This window comes from Podarcis pityusensis, assembly GCF_964106645.2.
Source record: "Podarcis pityusensis genome assembly, chromosome: 2".
Taxonomy (NCBI): Eukaryota; Metazoa; Chordata; class Lepidosauria; order Squamata; family Lacertidae; genus Podarcis; species Podarcis pityusensis.
In genome coordinates this window covers 109336543-109353151 of record NC_138029.1, presented here as the reverse complement: position 1 = coordinate 109353151, position 16609 = coordinate 109336543, and the positions used below count along the sequence as shown (strand labels likewise).

Genomic DNA, 16609 nt, shown 5'->3' with positions numbered 1-16609 from the left:
CTGGGGTAAAATCCTAAAAAAAGCTCAACAACTTGGGGGTCCTCATACATGTTCACTTCATCAAATCTGGCCCCCCTTGAAAAACGTTTGGGCACGCTTGGCTTACAAACTTTACAAGTCAGCAAGCCGGATTAGTGTGATGTAACAGCTAGAGTTTCGTTCGTAGAACAGGGAGGCCCAGCTTCAAAAAGCAGCTCCGCCAAAACGTGACTAGCCCAAGGTTTCCCAGTACTATCTCTCAATCCAACCTCCCTCAAAGGGTGGCAAGCAAATAAAAGGTGTGGTGAATGCTGTAGTTCTGAACTCCTGGAGAAAATATGGAATGGAATTTGAGCACCTTCCTCACCACCCCAAATGCAGTTACCTTGGTAATAATCTTGACTTCAGGACACTTGTGGCCTGTGTTTCGCTTAAGTGAGCGCCTTGGAGAATGGCCAACTTCCCCGTCTCAATGTTCATCCCCACCTGAAATTCTTTCAGATAAGGGCTCAAGGGCAAGTGTGCTCCCAAGCATGTTCAGATGGCCTTTCCTTTGTGAGGATAATGTTTCCCTGTCTGGGGGGGATTGTGTAATTTGGTGACTTCCTCTCTCCTGCCTCCAGGGACTGCAGCCTCACAACTGCAGCACTGTCTGAGAAGTGACCCAGTGTGAGATGGTGGTTCAGCTGAGAAGGAGGGGATTGGCCCCTCTGCTGCACTTGCTGACTTACTTTTACCCATCTAAAGGTAAAGGTACCCCTGCCCGTACGGGCCAGTCATGTCCGACTCTAGGGTTGCGCGCTCATCTTGCTCAAGAGGCCAGGAGCCGGCGCCGTCCAAAGACATTTCCGGGTCACGTGGCCAGCGTGACGAAGCTGCTCTGGCGAGCCAGCACCAGCGCCGCACACGGAAACGCCGTTTACCTTCCCGCTATAAAGCGGTACCTATTTATCTACTTGCACTTAGGGGTGCTTTCGAACTGCTAGGTGGGCAGGAGCTGGGACCGAACGACGGGTGCTCACCCCGCCGTGGGGATTCGAACCGCTGACCTTACGATCAGCAAGTCCTAGGCACTGAGGTTTTACCTACAGCGCCACCCGCGTCCCTTTACCCATCTAGACAACCACTATATACATACTCATGTGGTCTCTCCGGGTGCACTCTACAAAATGGTGCCTGCCACTTCCCTGATAGCCTCGTATTGAGAGGCAGAGCTGAACGGAGCAATACAATGTTCACTGCAGTAGCAGCACAAAGCTTTCAGTGCTTTCACATGTGTACCCCACTACAAATGCAGTTACTGCCCCCATGTGATGCCTCAGCGCTTGCTATAACGGCGCACATGGGCACAATAATAGCACAAACTGCTCAGCTGGAACTTTTTGGCTTTGCGTTCTCTCGTGATAGCAATTGGCCAAGCCCGTAAAATTCTCTCTAGTTGGCAGCACTAGACTTGTCCCCTCTGCAACTGCTTGTGTGTTTCTTTTTGTTTTGCTCCTAACCTCTCTCTCCTTATTTCTGTTCAGATATGTCAGTAGGAGAAGCTGGGTTGTGTCATTTTAATTGTGGCAGTAGAACTGGAGGGAGGGTTACAGGGCATATGGTGGCAGATTGTATAGGAAGGGCGGGATGCACGGCTGGGCAGCATGGAGACCTTACTCCTGCCATTGCAAATGGATGGTGCTGTTGCAAGAATGCCAGTTTCACATTGGCATTATTTTTCATATGGAATGCTTAGCCACAATTGGATACTATTATCAAATAGGCTGTTGGTTGGCCTTTGGTCTGTCACTTGGTAAGCGTTACAGTTCTAACCAGGCAAGGCTGGAATCTGTTGGATTAGTCTATCATTCTGAAAAAACTTTCTCTAGGTTTCGAGGCTTCAGTGGATAAGCCTGGAAACCAAGAGGATGTCAGTCAAAGATGGGGCTTTTAAGAATCATGGGGGAGGCATCATGTGTGAATGTAAGTCTCTGACATATTGACTGACAATCCAAAAGCAACACAGTAGGCTAATAATATAATTACAATACTTTTGTATCACTACTGAATTATGTCTTAATTGGCAATCAGATAACGTACAATATATACATGGTGACACCAGCTAATGTGAGTTAAGAAAATGCCCCAAAATAAGGGATTTTTAGGCTGTGTAACATCACGAAGAATCACTAAAGCTTGAGGCAAATATGCAGTATTTGTAGAGAGTAAGCTGAAGAACGTTGGTGCTCCAAACACAGCAACAGGACAGTCCTTCCAGGATGACCGACTGTTTCAATCAATGTTCTTCCTCAACTGATAATAATACCAAATAGAATCAGTTACATTCAAATACAATAAATGAGATGATATACCTGAACATTCTGTAAATGGTTATTACACAATAAGAGATACATTACCAAGTAAAACGTCCAAAAGGGTACACAGGATACATATGTTGGTGTCACCATGTATATATTGTACGTTATCTGATTGTCAATTAAGACATAATTCAATAGTGATACAAAAGAATTGTAATTATATTATTAGCCTACCGTGTTGCTTTTGGGTTGTCAGATTGTTCTGTTCGCAACACAGGGGTTCTTTTTTGTTTAGTCTCTGGCATATTGTCAGGTATTTAGGAACCCTCAGTGGCTGCTGTTGTGTAGAAATGTTGGCACATCTGAAAAAGAATCTGACTTAAGTCACTTTGTGTTTTTATTTTATTTTTTATTAAACCTAAAACCTTCGTGCCGTGCCTCATCTATCCATGGTGCAGTACAGAGATCCTAACAGAACATCAACCTATACGAGTTATATTTGAATTTTTCTTTGGCAGCAAATATCAGACTTACTTTTTCTTTTTCATTAGGTGACTTCTTGGAGTCTTGAGTCTTTCACAAAGTGGATACAACATCTGCACACATGTCATCATGGGAGTTGTCTTACACGCTATACTTGCGTTTAAAAATATAAGGAGCTTTTTGTGCCTGCTTCTGAGAAAAAGGTAGGTGGGGACTCAGTGAGCATGGGTCTGTTGTGCAAGTGGGGGAGGTGAATCAAACTTTTCCCAGCTTACATTTTTTAGATGTGGGAGTGCCATGCATCAACTATCACTTATCTTTAAAATTGGCCGTTTTAAAAGAAGTATTAAAATTTTATCAAGGTCACTTATTTGGATGTGCATCTTGCATTTTTATGTCATGAAGCTCCCTAAGATCTACAGATGAAAAGCAGTATACAAATTTAATAAATAAATATTGAAATCAGTGCGAAGGTGGCTTGTTGACAAGTTAGCTTTGCATTTGAGATAACCAAGTTTATTACCAGAGAAATTTCATGCACTTTGTCGTGGCTTATGACTTTGAGCATATGACTTTATAACCCTGTTGTTGTGATGACCTTTTGCCCCGAAAGGCTTTCATTTTCTCACGGAATGGCTGGGAATGAGTTCCCACATAGCAGTTAACTAGGGTTGCCATATTTTCAAAATTGAAAATCCGGACAGAGTTGTTGTTGTTGTTGTTTTGAGTGGACCCTGCCACCTCCCCAAAGCCTGCCTGATTTTGAGAAGGCAGTGTAAGGGCTCTTGGATGCTCCCACAGCCCTGGCACTGCTTTTCCAAAGTGAGACCTGACTGCATCTCCCTTCCATCACTGCAAACTAAGCTGCCTGAAAGCGCTACAGAAGCCCTTGGTGGGAGGGAGTCTGCTCTAGGAAGCAGAGAAAGGGAGAGAATGGAAGAGGGATCCTGGCAGGAGGAGAGAGGCGAGGAGAGGAGAGGAGAGGAGAGGAGAGGAGAGGAGAGGAGAGGAGAGGAGAGGAAAGGAAAGGAAAGGAAAGGAAGAGGGGTGTCCAGACAGGAGGCGGGTAAAGGAGGGAGGGGGGGATTAAATCAGTAAGTCCCAGTTGGAGGCAAGGAGAGTCTCCCTGGGCCAAATATATCCTCATTTTCTGGAGGGAGCCCCGCAAAAGGGGAGAGAAGGATGTTGTGGGGGGGGGGGCCGAGAGGCAACGTTGGATGGAAATTGAGAGTAGAGGGGGGATGCAAAAGAGGGAGGAAGGGGAGGGAGCCTGAGGGGGGCTGCTACTTGTTTTGTCCTGGGAGGCTTGGATCAGGATGTGATGACAGCTGGGTGCTGAGGAAAAAGGCAGCAATTCTCATTTGTGATTTGGCAGAGGGGTAGGAGAGGCTTAAAGGCTAGATGTCCCAAATCAATACAGTGCCAAGAGTATCTCTTTAGGGTCCGGTTTTTAAAATTGCTCAAGGAAGGTATTGGAACCGTTTTATCTACGCCTCTCTCATTTTTATTCTTTCTGTTAAATGCAGGTATGCTAACAATCCTGCCCTATATTTGCTGTTTGATCTTCCATGTCCATTTTATTTTTCTTCTGGCTCAGTGGCAGTCTGCTGCAAAGCATACCATCTCTCTCCTGGAGTCAGGCATGACATTTCTTCCCTTCTTTTGATGCTCAACCTTTGTGGATGTCTCTATTCATCTTAAAACGTGCCCTAGAAAGAGAGGCAGCTGCTGAAGGTAGATAGAATAAAGCACAGGGAGAAATGTAGCTTGCAAGTGTAAAACGAAATGGAATAGCACCCCATAATAAGATGACAAAAGATTGGGGGCCTATAATGGGTCCTATTTCATTCTGTGTTGTTTTAAAAAACAAACACTATTTTTAAACCTTCCTGAGGCTTCCAGCAGACAATAGTATTTCTGACCAATAACCTTAGTTATTAGCAAGTGTTGCACATCACCTTAAAGTGGTTCACAAAAATTACTTGCCAGCCTGGTGACTATTAGTCCTTTACTGGCATACTGGCAGTCTGAAAGGGTTCATTCCCTGTTTCCCCATTGGGTGGCAAATCTTCCTCAACCCAGACAGCCGATGCCAACTATTTACAAGGCTAGCCAAATAGTAAGAGCAGGTTGGGAAATGAGAAGGCAAGCCATGGGAGGATTGTTCAAGTAACTTCTGCTTTTGTACATGAGGATAGCCACTCCAAAACCAGCACATGGTTTGATGAAGAGGTGTCTGCCCACTGTAATGTGGCAGGTTTCAGGTTTGAGAAAACAGTGTTCAAATTGCAGTAATTTGCTTGAAACTGAAACATTCAAATAGGGTGCACACATCTGGCACAGGAAGTTGTTTTGCCAGTGTGATCAAAGTTGTCCATCCATGTCCTAGACTAATACTGGGGTCAGATTCCTTTATTAAGGGTGTATAACCTTAAAATGTAGCAGAATGCCAGCTCGGCATATATAGAGCCACACTAGACATATTTATTTAACATTTTATATAGGTAAAAATAAAGGTAAAGGACCCCTGGATGGTTAAGTCCAGTCAGAGGTGACTATGGGATGCAGCACTTATCTCGCTGCAGGCTGAGGGAACCAGCGTTTGTCCACAGACAACTTTGAGTCACGTGGTCAACATGACTAAATCACTTCTAGTGCAATGGGACACCATGATGGAAGCCAGAGCGCATAGAAACGCCGTTTACCTTCCCGCCGCAGTGGTGCCTATTTATTTACTTGTACTGGTGTGCTTTCGAACTGCTAGGTTGGCAGAAGCTGAGACAGAGTAACGGGAGCTCACCCCATTGCGAGGATTCGAACTGCTGACCTTCCGATCAGCAAGCCCAAGAGGTTTAGACCACACTGCCACCCACGTCCTGTTAACATTTTCTGTACCACTTGATTGTAATAAAACCTCTAAGTGGTTTCCAAAAAATACCAAAATTCTCAGAAAAACAATTTTAAAAATCAATAAAATAAACTGTAGAAAATATTAAAACACACCAACATTTATGGGTCTGAGTGGTTGTTGTTGTTTAGTCATTTAGTCGTGTCCGTAGGATTGCCAAAACCTGTTACAAGTAAGTGCCAAAAAGAATGTAGTCAGGGCACCTGCCCGATGTCAAGAGGCAGGGAAATTCAAAGTATGGGTGCTGCTATACTCAAAGACATGATTCCTCAAAACTGTGGAGCAGGTATTATATGGCACCTGTAACAGTGCCAGTTCTGTAGATCAAAGTGGTTTAGAGGGCACATATTGGGTAAGGTGATCCCACAAGTAAACAAGTCCCAAGCCATTAAGGGCTTTGTATACTAATAGTAACACCTTGAACTCTGCCCGGTAAGAAATCAGCAACCAGTGCAGATATCTGAGCAGGGACTCACTCCTGTTAGCTGCAGCATTCTACGCCAACGGCAGTGTCTAGGTCAAGCACAATGGAGCGCCACTTAGAGTACATTGCAGCAATCCAGACTTGAAGTCACCAGTGTCTGAACTATTGTGGTCAAGTTTTCCCAGTCCAGGAAGAATGAAAGCTGTTGTACCAAGCGCAGCTGGTAAAAGGCGCTTCCAGCCACTGAATCTACCTGTGGCTCCAGTGACAAAGCTGGACCCAGAAGCACCCCTGACTGCATATCTGCCCCATCCAGGACAGACAGCTGACCAGTTTCCCAGACACCGGAACCACTGACCCACAGTGCCTTTTTCTTGCCAAGAGTCAAGCTCAACTTTTTCAGTCAAGCTCAGCTCATTACACAGTATGAGGAGAAAGACAGCAGGCAGTTACATACATTATTAGCATGTCACATTGTGTGTTATATTAACTGTGATCCAATCTTGGCTCACCGATTGTCCACTTCTGCTACTCCGTATTAGTATTACTTAGCCTAATAACCCATTATGACTGTACCACAGTTCTCGCGTTTTTGTTTTTTAAAAAAAATCAGGTGTATAAGCTTGTGTCTTAGCCAAGATCTCAAAGATTGCTCACATTGGAATGCAGCATAAAGGACAATGGAACCCCATCAGGAAAAAAATGTATTCCAAATTAACAGCCAAGAAGGAAAACAAATGAGTAATAATTTTTTCAAAAAAAAATCTGTAGGCAGATTCTGACATTGTTCCAAGAGGACAAAAGCTTTACCAGTCTTCTAAACTGTTTATAGAATTGGTCAGGTGAGCTTTTCTGGATAAAGAGTTCCTATCATTGGGGCACCACTGTGGAGGAAACCATACATCTTAGGTGCATGGACTATGCTTCGTGGTGGAGGTACTTACAGCTAGCCTTCCTTCGAATATTTTTAAATCCTGGGGTGATGTGGAAAGCAGAAGAGCTGAAAGCAACACCACCCCTCATTCACCTATGATCTGATTACTTCCTTCCTTAAACCTTTTGAATTCCCCCTTTATGCAGAGATGGGAATCTGTTTCAAGTGTTCAGTCTCTTGTGCCCTGCCTGTGGCCATTTATCATGCTGTTAGCTGGGTCACTGTGTCCCAAGCAAGGCAGATTGCTTACAGTGCCCATTATGCCCAGGGAAGGTATCTGTCACCAGTTCTTCTGAAGGATAAAGGAGAAGCTACAAACCAAGACAATAGGTGTTAAAAACAAGTCTACAGATCGGATTCTCTCAGAATAATTTCCAGGGATTTCTGCCCATGGTGTGCATTATTCCTATATTTTTACAATTTTTGTTTTGCCTTTTCTTTCCAAAAGAAGAGACAAGGTAGTTAACAAAATGCCTGAAGTAACAATCAGAATAGTTTATTTGTTGTTTATCTTTATTGATTTAAATATTACTTTATATCTCACTTCTCCTCCATTATATTCCACCTCTTTCCAAGGGAGTAAACATTCAGGCACTGAATAGACCCAGAGCTGCTTAGCTTCAGCAAGGCCTCGTGTGTGTGCCTTCAGATCATACACTAGGACCATATCTACAACAAAATGGTGCTTATTTCCAAGTAAATGTGTTTTCCATTCCTTTAGCAAAAGCAAACTGCATTTATTCATGTAGTCATGATACTGTTTTCAGTTTGAAATCCAAATTTCACATGCTTAAAAGCATTTCTATCCCATCAGCACAAGCTTTTCTACTCGGATAATGGGACTTTCCCTGCTCCCCTACTTCCCCACACCCTTGGTTCTGATTTAAGCCCATGAATACAGTCAAACCTGCTGGTAAATGCTATTCAACAATTTCATGCTGGATATTCTCTAGGAAGTTTTTTTTTGGCATGAAAAATATTTATGTTTACGTCAATGGTAGAGTATCCTGAAAGGCTGAAATGTTCTCCTGCTGGTTTCTAAATGTACATGGGATTTATATGTCTGGCTTGTATCCATTTACACTCCTGCATAGTGACTGATCTATTTGCGCCATATAGAAGGGCTTTGTTGGCAGGTGATGGCTTCCATCACATGTTGAAGATAAGGGAGTGTTGTGCTGGATCAGACCAAAGTCCCATCTAGTCCAGCCTCCTTTTCTTACAGTGGCCAACCAGATGCTGCTGAGACATTTGCAAGCAAGACCTGAGTGCAAGGTCCCTATCCTTTCCATTCCCTATCCTTTCCATTTGTTATTCCCAGCAACTGATGTCCCACAGTGGAGGTAGAAGTATAAGCAGTTGAATGAGCCCCTGATGGTGTGGTGAATATTATTAAGCCCTACAGTAGTGTTGTCTGAGTGGGTAGACGGGCAGGCAAAGTTAGCATCTGGATATGTTGCGTGATCTAGTTGCTGGGTTTCTATCTGTCTTGGGTGGTCCATTATTATTCATTACAGTTGTTTGTCCCACCTTACAGAATACAAATCCATCCAAGGCAGCTTACTAATAAGATTAAACTACATTTAAGAAACCCACAATAAATTGCAGCAACATATAAAACGTAACTGGGATCCTTTCTGTGTTGGTGGTGGGAGTCCTGTGGAGTCCAGCCAGAGGAGGTCCTGATGCTGTTGTCTTTGCCTTTCTCCCTGTCTCCAGCCTTGAATCCCTCCTACAGTCGATGCTGAGACAGGCTCCTTCTAAGGAATCCTTCCTGTTGCTGACTAGCTGTTTGAGATAAGACAGGCCAGAGCAAGCATGAGACTTTGTTTCTAAGCCTTCAGCCTTCTCCTCCTCATCCCACCCCTTTTCCACCTGACGCTGGCACTTCCTGAAAAGGGACAAATTGTGCCCGAGGACACGCGTATTTTGTGCTGTGTCACAGAGCACAGAACCTGTCATGGGATTTGGCTCTTTGAGCATTGCATGCTTTCCAAGTGACACAGGCTTTTGGTCTCCACAGCTTTGAAGTTTTAAAGCTGCGCACATGGGTCGAATGAAAGGCTTACAAAGCAAAAGGGACTTTCTATGAGGTCTTCAAGTGGCAAGGTTTCCTTGGCTCCGGAGCTTTTTATTTCCCTTTCAGTGGCTTGCATTCCTTAGCTCTGGTGGCCCCAATTCTGACAGGCTTGGTCAGCAGCCAAGCCTCAAGAGTCTGTTTCCATTTTTCCAGCTTAGTGCTGCCCCTTCTTGGTGGGAGAGTGCTGTATTGCTCAATTCCACTCATCAAGCAAGCAAAGCCACCGAGCAAAACATTATCAATTTACTCACTGAGTTCTCTCTCTTTCTCTCACTACTTCCTCACACACCCCTCTTTAGATGGGAAAGGTTAATCCTCCCTGATCTGGTAGCTGATGCTCACAGAGGAGGGAGTTAGGTATCATGAGGGAACCAGCTGGACTAGAATATCTCCATCCTGGAGTCTCAAGGGAAGGCATGTTTTTTTGTACACCTGTGAAACAAGGCTTCCTGGCTGCCTTCTTAACTCTCTGCGAGTTCACGTGTCTTTCTCCTGTTAAGTGTTCATTTGGTCCAGAAAACTATCATGAAAATTGTTGACTCGTATTCCGGCAAGTGAAACTGAGAGGCAAAAGGTGAGGTCATCTTGGTCTGCTTCTTCATCACCATCAGGGTGGAGAATGTGGCACTGGAGTTTTTTCCCTTTGGGCTCCTATAGCTGCCATTTCTCCAGTCACTGGGATTTGGAGACTTCAAGATTCGGGGTTGGTCTCAGTGGGGAGCTTTCTCTGATTTTCATCTGCCTGCTCTGCTCATAGGCATGAACTTGAAGTGCTCCTCTTTTCTTGCTTTGAGGACTTTCAGTTTGAGACATTTATCCTCTAGAGCCCTCCAGGTGTTTTTGGGACTACAACTCCCATCACCCCTAGCTGACAGGATCAGTGGTCAGGGATGATGGGAATTGTAGTCCCAAAACATCTGGAGGGTCAAGTTTGACCATGCCTGCTCTAGAGCGGTGGCTAGAACAAAGGAGTCTTGATTAAGCCTGAGCAAAATGCTTGAACTAGTGGCCTGGTTGACAATTAGCTTCATACTGGGGGCTAATTTTAGACCTGCCTGCTGACTTAGTCTAGTACAATCTATAGGCCAATGGTTCTTTAATCCCCTACTCTTCCTTAGTGCACAACATAGACTTGGACAGAGCTCTCTCCTGAAGATGTATCACAGCTGCACAGTCCCCTGTGTGAGTCAAAACACAGGCAAATGGGAGTGAGCAGCTGAGGTGTGTATGAATGCTGCCAATGTTTCTGTTGCTGTTGGCACAGGAAGATTTTTTTGCAATATGTGAGCTCTCATAGGACAAAGTGACCGAGTTGCCTAACGAAGAGCTGTCTAAGTAACAAGGAGGGTTCTATCTTGGAGGCCAAATGGGAAGCCCCGTGGGCCAAACTTGGGTTTGCTGCTAGCCTGTTTCAGGACTACTGAGAAACTAGGAACTGTGTCCTTGCACAGAAATGAGACTATTTCTCATCTCTAGGCTCGAACCACAGCTCGACAGTATGACCTTTCCAGCCATCCTTCAGCCTTCCTTCTGTAATTGACTTGGCTATATGCACGTTAGCTTGGGAGGGAATAGATCATAGGAATATAGTTGCCCAGACCTGTCTTCCCTCTGCTGTAGAAATGCATGCTGTTTCCATAGTCAGAAGGCACGGCATCTAGCAGCTTTGCTAAAGCTAAGCAGGTTTGTGTCTGGTCAGCGCCTGGCTGGGAGACTGCCTTGGATACCCTGTGTATGCTGCTTGGAATTACATTGTGGAAGCAAGGTGAGAAATAAATTTTAAAAATCCATGTTTTGAACCTTCCTCAACCTGGTGCCATTCAGAAGTCATCTGGAGAATACCGGGTTAAGGAATGCAGAGTTCCTTCAATGGTTCTGAGCTATTAAGTAGAAATTTACTATAAGGTTGCATATGGAGGATTATCAGTGACAAGATGACTATACGTTACCTCTGCTATCCAAAGTGGCATGCTTCTGAGTATCAGTTACTGAGGATCATCAGCAGGAATGCTCTTGTGCTCATTGTGGGCTTCACTTAGGCATTTGGTTGGCTACTTTACGAGCACAATGCTGGACTAGTAGGGCTTTGGCCTGATCTACCAAGGCTGCTCTTAATTGTCTGCCTTGGTTTTGTTGATGGCTTCCTGTTTTTTTGTCCATTCTGTTCATTTCCCCTCCCCCCCCCCAACATAATTACGCAGAAGACCAGGCAGGCTGGGACAGAGTTCTGTTTCCTATTAGTGAGTAGGCAGCTGTGGTGGGGATGGAGTTGGAGTGATCTGGTCCTAATTTTGCGTCTGGCTCTCCCCGTGTTCAATTGCAGCCTTGATCTTCTGATGCAAACTTGATCCAAATCATCCAATAAATGTTTTTGTTGTTTGGTGTTACAGATATAACACAAAGTCTGATTTGTCACGTCATAAAATCAGTGAGAGCAAGAGAGTTTGGTGGACTCAATGTGTCCGATTAGGCATTTTAACCCTCTTTGCCTCTGTGTCAAGCTGAATCCTGTCCTCGTAATTAAACTGGTTCCCAATGCAGTAAAGATTTTCTTCTTTCTCTCCCGCAATCCCCCAGCAGCCTCTTTGGTTAAGGAGGATTTTAAAATAAACCTATCTGCCGCAGTGCTCCAAGGCACATTACCATTGTATCTCTTTTCCTTCCTCCCCAGCAGGCTCTTCCCTTCTCTCACAGTTCCATTGTGCTGGTGTGGAAGACAAAAGTACACACCCAGCCACAGGTAACACTTCACTTTTTCCCTTGCTGTCCCATTGAGACCTCTGAGTGGTCTGAGATCATGCTCATGCTTCTTCTCCCTTAATCCCCTTCCCATGATGGGACTCTGAGTGGTGGTGTACATTGCACCCTTAATGCACAGCTTGCCTAAAGTGGTCTTCCTAATTTCCCCACGATTATCCCCTCCCTCTTCTGTATCCTGTTTACCTCGAAACCAGCACATTCTCTCTCTCTCTCTCTCTCTCTCTCTCTCTCTCTCTCACACACACACACACACACACACACACACACACACTTCCACCACCACCACCAGAAACAGGCGACCAGCTGGCTGAGAAGAGAGCAGTTAATGGTTAACGCTCCTCTGTGGGGAAACGTGGCAGCAGAAATTAGCTCATTGCGGTCATTGCTTGCTTTGCTTAGCTAATCATCTCCAGGAGAACTGTTTTCTCTTCCAGACCTATTCCTAGTATTTTACCAAGAATATTGTACCTTTCGCCTGTGCTTCTTTGCTGATACTCTACTTCAACTCCACCAAAGCCCACTTTTAGCAAGAGAGGGTCATGTTGATCTGTTTCCTTGGCATAAATGCAGTATGAGGGGGAGCTTGGCATCCACTTCTGTCACTTAGGTCAGAATCTGATCCCAGCTTTGACTCGGTAGAATCATCCGGACTGGGCTAATGCTAGTAACTGAGGTCAGAATCCAGCCCTCACCTTTCCCATATTGGCCAGTGCAACAGTTTCAGGATTGCATTAGCTTCACTGCAGTCGCTGTAAGATGCAGACTTGAGAATCCAACCCTTTTTTATCTTCAGCCTCCCTATGGATGTTCTGGGTGTGTGAGGGTTAAGCCTTCCCTCTTCAGGTTGAAGGAGGAGAGGGGCCCTGACTTCCTGATAGAGAGGGCTGCCCTGTGGCAACCTCTTAACCCTGCCCCCTTCCCTCCTACAAAGGAGGGGCCACGTTTCCTGATTTCCCCGGGGAAGTGAAACTAGCTCTCTGGGTTCAAAACTTTGCAGCAGGGCAGCGTGCCGTGCCGTCTTTTTTCCCTCCCTCAATTCAGGCATCCAGCGAATCTGTCAGATTCTGCCCTGCCGCTCTCCTGCCACTGGAAATTGGATACCGGCAGAAAGATCTTTTTCAAGCGATAAAAACTGCCAGAGAAACAGAAGGCAAGTTTATAACACTGGACTTGGGCTGTTGATCGGAGAGCGGGACAGAGAGGGGAGGTAGAAGCTGAACATAGCAGCAGCGGCAGGGTGCTCTTGAAGTGGACTTATTTGTCAAGGCGCACAAGGAATGTCTCCTGAGCTGGACTTGCTAATCTGCTCGGGACAAACGCTGTGTGTTAACTCCACAGAGCTTCAGATAGAGGGGAAAGTGCTGGCACCATGTGGCAACAGCAACTTAATGGTGACGGTGGGTACAAGCTGAACTTCTAAGCCACTATGGAGAGGGGATTTAGGAACGCTTTACAGTGACGCGGCCTTTTAAAAAGGATCGAATTCTAGGTTGTTCTGGTAATTCTACGTTTAGTTGTTTATATCTGATGAACTTGGTGCAAAAGAACTGTATAAACAGTCCTGCATGGGTTGAATGTGTTTCCTATGTAGTAGTCTCTGTACAGTTCTGTGGTGGGTATTACACATGGGAGCAAAACTTTTGAGAGACCTTATCTGACCGGTTTTAGATCTGGGAGTATTTGTGTCTGTTGTGGCTCATGAGTACATGTACATTTCCAGCAGTGCTGTTTGGATAGTGGGCCTCTTCGTCCTGCCTTCTGTGTATTTACCTGCTCTAATAGCACTTACAGCAAGGAATTAGGTGATAGAATGGTCTGCACCCGTTAGAATCACTTGGAAGGAACAATTTTGCATGGTCATGGCCTCTCTCCTGTTGTCGCCTTGTATTCTCCCATCATGTTTGCATCCCTCATCTTACCACCCAGCTAGATCCTTATGGTGGTTTATAGACAAAATATATCAAATAACTGCACAGGCTGTCTTAAGAGCTGGCTATTTAATACACTGAGATGCCTTTGGCGGCTGAGCCACTATCTGAACAGACTTGCTTGAGCCTCTGGGACTCTGTGTGTTTAACTGTAACTAGTTCTAAGTCCAAGGTTAAAGCATGGAGCCGGTCATACTGATAGCCTGTCTTGCTAGGCTGCCTCGTGATTAGTCGCTGGGCGTTTCTGTTTGCTGAACAGCTGAGACTGTTGTGTGTTTTTTCTTTTTTCTTTTCAGTCTTTAGGTAGTTCTGCTTCCCATTAACCTTCTGTCCCCACACTTTGTAACTTCAAATGCTTTTCTTCTCATGCTCCATTTAGAGCAGGTGTAGATAATCTTTGGCCCTCTGAATGTTAGTGAACTACAACTCCCATCAGTCCCAGCAAGTGTGGCTGATGGCCAAGGATGATGGGAATTGCAGTCTGGAGGGCCAAAGCTTCCCTATGCCTGTTTGTGAAGCTTTCACAACCAACTATTGTGGCTTCAACTGTTTTTATGGGCCTGGCAGAGTAGAAAGTGGGACCTAGTTCCTGTGAGCATTAAACCCAGATGAGGGATGAGGGAAGAGTGTTTCTATCACTTTGCCTTCTGAGCATTAGCACCAGTAACCATGAGGCTGGCAGCTGGGCTGACTTCCTGAAAGGCTCAGTGCTGCATTTAGCTTCACGAAAGTACAAAAACAGAATTTACTTCCTCTGGGCAGGGCAAAGTGTTATCTAAGCTGTCACCTAACAATGATGAACTGAACTAGAATTTGCCTAGAGGCTACCTTTCAGGCAAGATCAAAACCCTACATCTATCCTGTTTTAGTAAATATGTTATCCTTTTGCTTGTGGATGCACACAACTAGAAAGAGTACTTTAACTCTCTCTTTTGGAGTGGGGGCAGGATGAGGGAAAGAATATGCTCAATTCTGGCAGGGCTGGAAAACTTGAGCCATGAAGGAGTATGATTCAGTATATTTGGGGTTAGTCTCTTGCTCATCTGAATAAGTTGCACAGGCTGAATGTGTTGAGGTTTGGGTTGTTTTCCCAATGTAGCCTCAGGCTTGTTGCATGTAATGTAGTTTCTCCTCAAATCCTGAGATGACCTTTGTGAAATTGTGAATCCCCAAAGTTCCCTGTCTTTGCACACAGTCCCATTGCATTGTCTGATGCATGGCTGTGGGTCATTGTGACAGTCGAGGCATTTGACCAGGCACCTTCCCAGTGTATGCATTACAGCTCCAGTATCAGTAACCTTGTGCCAATTGCAAAGGTAAAAATGGAGGCCCTGATCATCCAAAGCTCCTTGCATACTACTTTCTGATTTGCTTTTTATCTCCAGTTTACCCATTGATTGTATACTCCAGTAAGCAATAAGCATAGGTAAAAGACACAAGCCCAGAGAGTGTGATTTGCATGAGTCTTCTGCTTCAAAATCTCCACCCTTCCCTTAGTAAGCGTGACTTCATGTTGTAGCTGAACACCACCATGCCCAGACCCGACCTTCTCAGGGTCTCCTCCATAAGTGCAATAGTGATAGAAAGTATGTAAACCTTAGTCTGTAGTTTGGAATGTGAAACGCCTCCGCTTCATATTTAAGGTGCTTATTTTTTTAATGAGAGAGAGAATTGAATTGTTAGAACTGATTGATTTCTTGGAAGAGCATTGTGTAGGCTTCTAAGATTTAAGGCCTCAAAGCCCATTGCTTAGAGGTGCTACGTCAAGCCAAAGGCATGTTTCATGAATCTATTGCTAGGATCAGCCAGTTGCATGTTCCTTCCCAGCAGCGTGAGGAAATAGAGCTAGTCATAGCTCTCCAATGGAACAAGAATTTCTATTCACGCTGCCAAGAACCCTTTTCTTCCCCCTTCCTGTGTTAACCTAGCAAATGTTTGAAAAATCATTGTTATTCTGCAATGACTTTGCCCTCCCAGATTTCAGCAGAAAAACAGGAGCAGGTCCCAATTAGCTTGCAAAATCAATCCCCAACTCTGATACAGAAATGGCACATAGTTATGGCTATTTATGGCGAGATCCCTATTACTTTGTGTCCTTCATATCTAGAGGGCTGAAATGTCAACATATGAATTTGAGGGAGTGCTGTTTTGCCATAAGGGGAACAAATGTGTAAGACCACAGACACTATAAAACCCTGAGCAGTACCCACAATTGTTACCCAGTATTTCAGTGATCCAATCCAGAGCTAAAATCCTGTTATTCTAATGTGAGGCATGTATGCATCTAATACAGAAAAAATGTTTCAGTGCTCCCTGCATTTTTTGAAGGAACCAATTTCTCCACTGATGCAAATATTGTGACTCATATCTGGTGCTTTGACAGTATTTAGTTGTGCATGTGGGGCTGTGAGGAATTTAACTGAAACTCAACAGTATCTGTTCCTAGGTTCCCTTTTGGGACCAGGGTTTTCCTCATGTGGATAGAGCTGGAGCCAGACAAAACAGGGATTTGTTGACCTTCCACCTTTGAGTTTCTAATCCAGACCAGGGCTCAGCGTTGGACAGTCAAACAAGTTTGGCTGGGAGTTTTCCACTGACAGCTTGACAGATGCTTTGGAAGTTTTGGCATAGCTATTAGTCTGCTGGCGGGGGTGGGTGAGGGAGTTCCTGGCTTTGGCTGGATGGACTTGTCTGGACCTCAGCTCCTGGTGGGAAAAAATGCTCAAGGTGTTTTGATTTGGAAAGTGGTAGGTCAGGAAGCGGTCCCTCTTATTTGAAGTCCCCATGCTGAAGAAGCCACTGTCGACACATAA

The 16609-nt window shown here is 44.8% G+C and overlaps 1 protein-coding gene across 15 annotated transcripts in view; it reads left to right on the top strand.

Annotated features, from left to right (window-relative positions):
* Nucleotides 1-16609, top strand: part of MGAT1 (alpha-1,3-mannosyl-glycoprotein 2-beta-N-acetylglucosaminyltransferase) — a 45594-nt gene that overhangs the window by 8409 nt on the left and 20576 nt on the right. For 5 of the 15 annotated variants that reach the window (XR_013982144.1, XM_080992881.1, XM_080992876.1 and 2 more), the window contains one exon: nucleotides 2831-2965. The exons of 2 other annotated variants lie outside the window; for them this stretch is intronic. The gene's annotated coding sequence lies outside the window, so the exon portion shown is untranslated. Of the gene's footprint in view, nucleotides 1-633; nucleotides 727-2830; nucleotides 2966-4288; nucleotides 4497-5526; nucleotides 5767-8747; nucleotides 9683-12872; nucleotides 13019-13043; nucleotides 13266-16609 lie in introns of those variants that run through there. 8 more of the 15 variants (XR_013982145.1, XR_013982146.1, XR_013982147.1 and 5 more) reach the window with 8 other exon arrangements.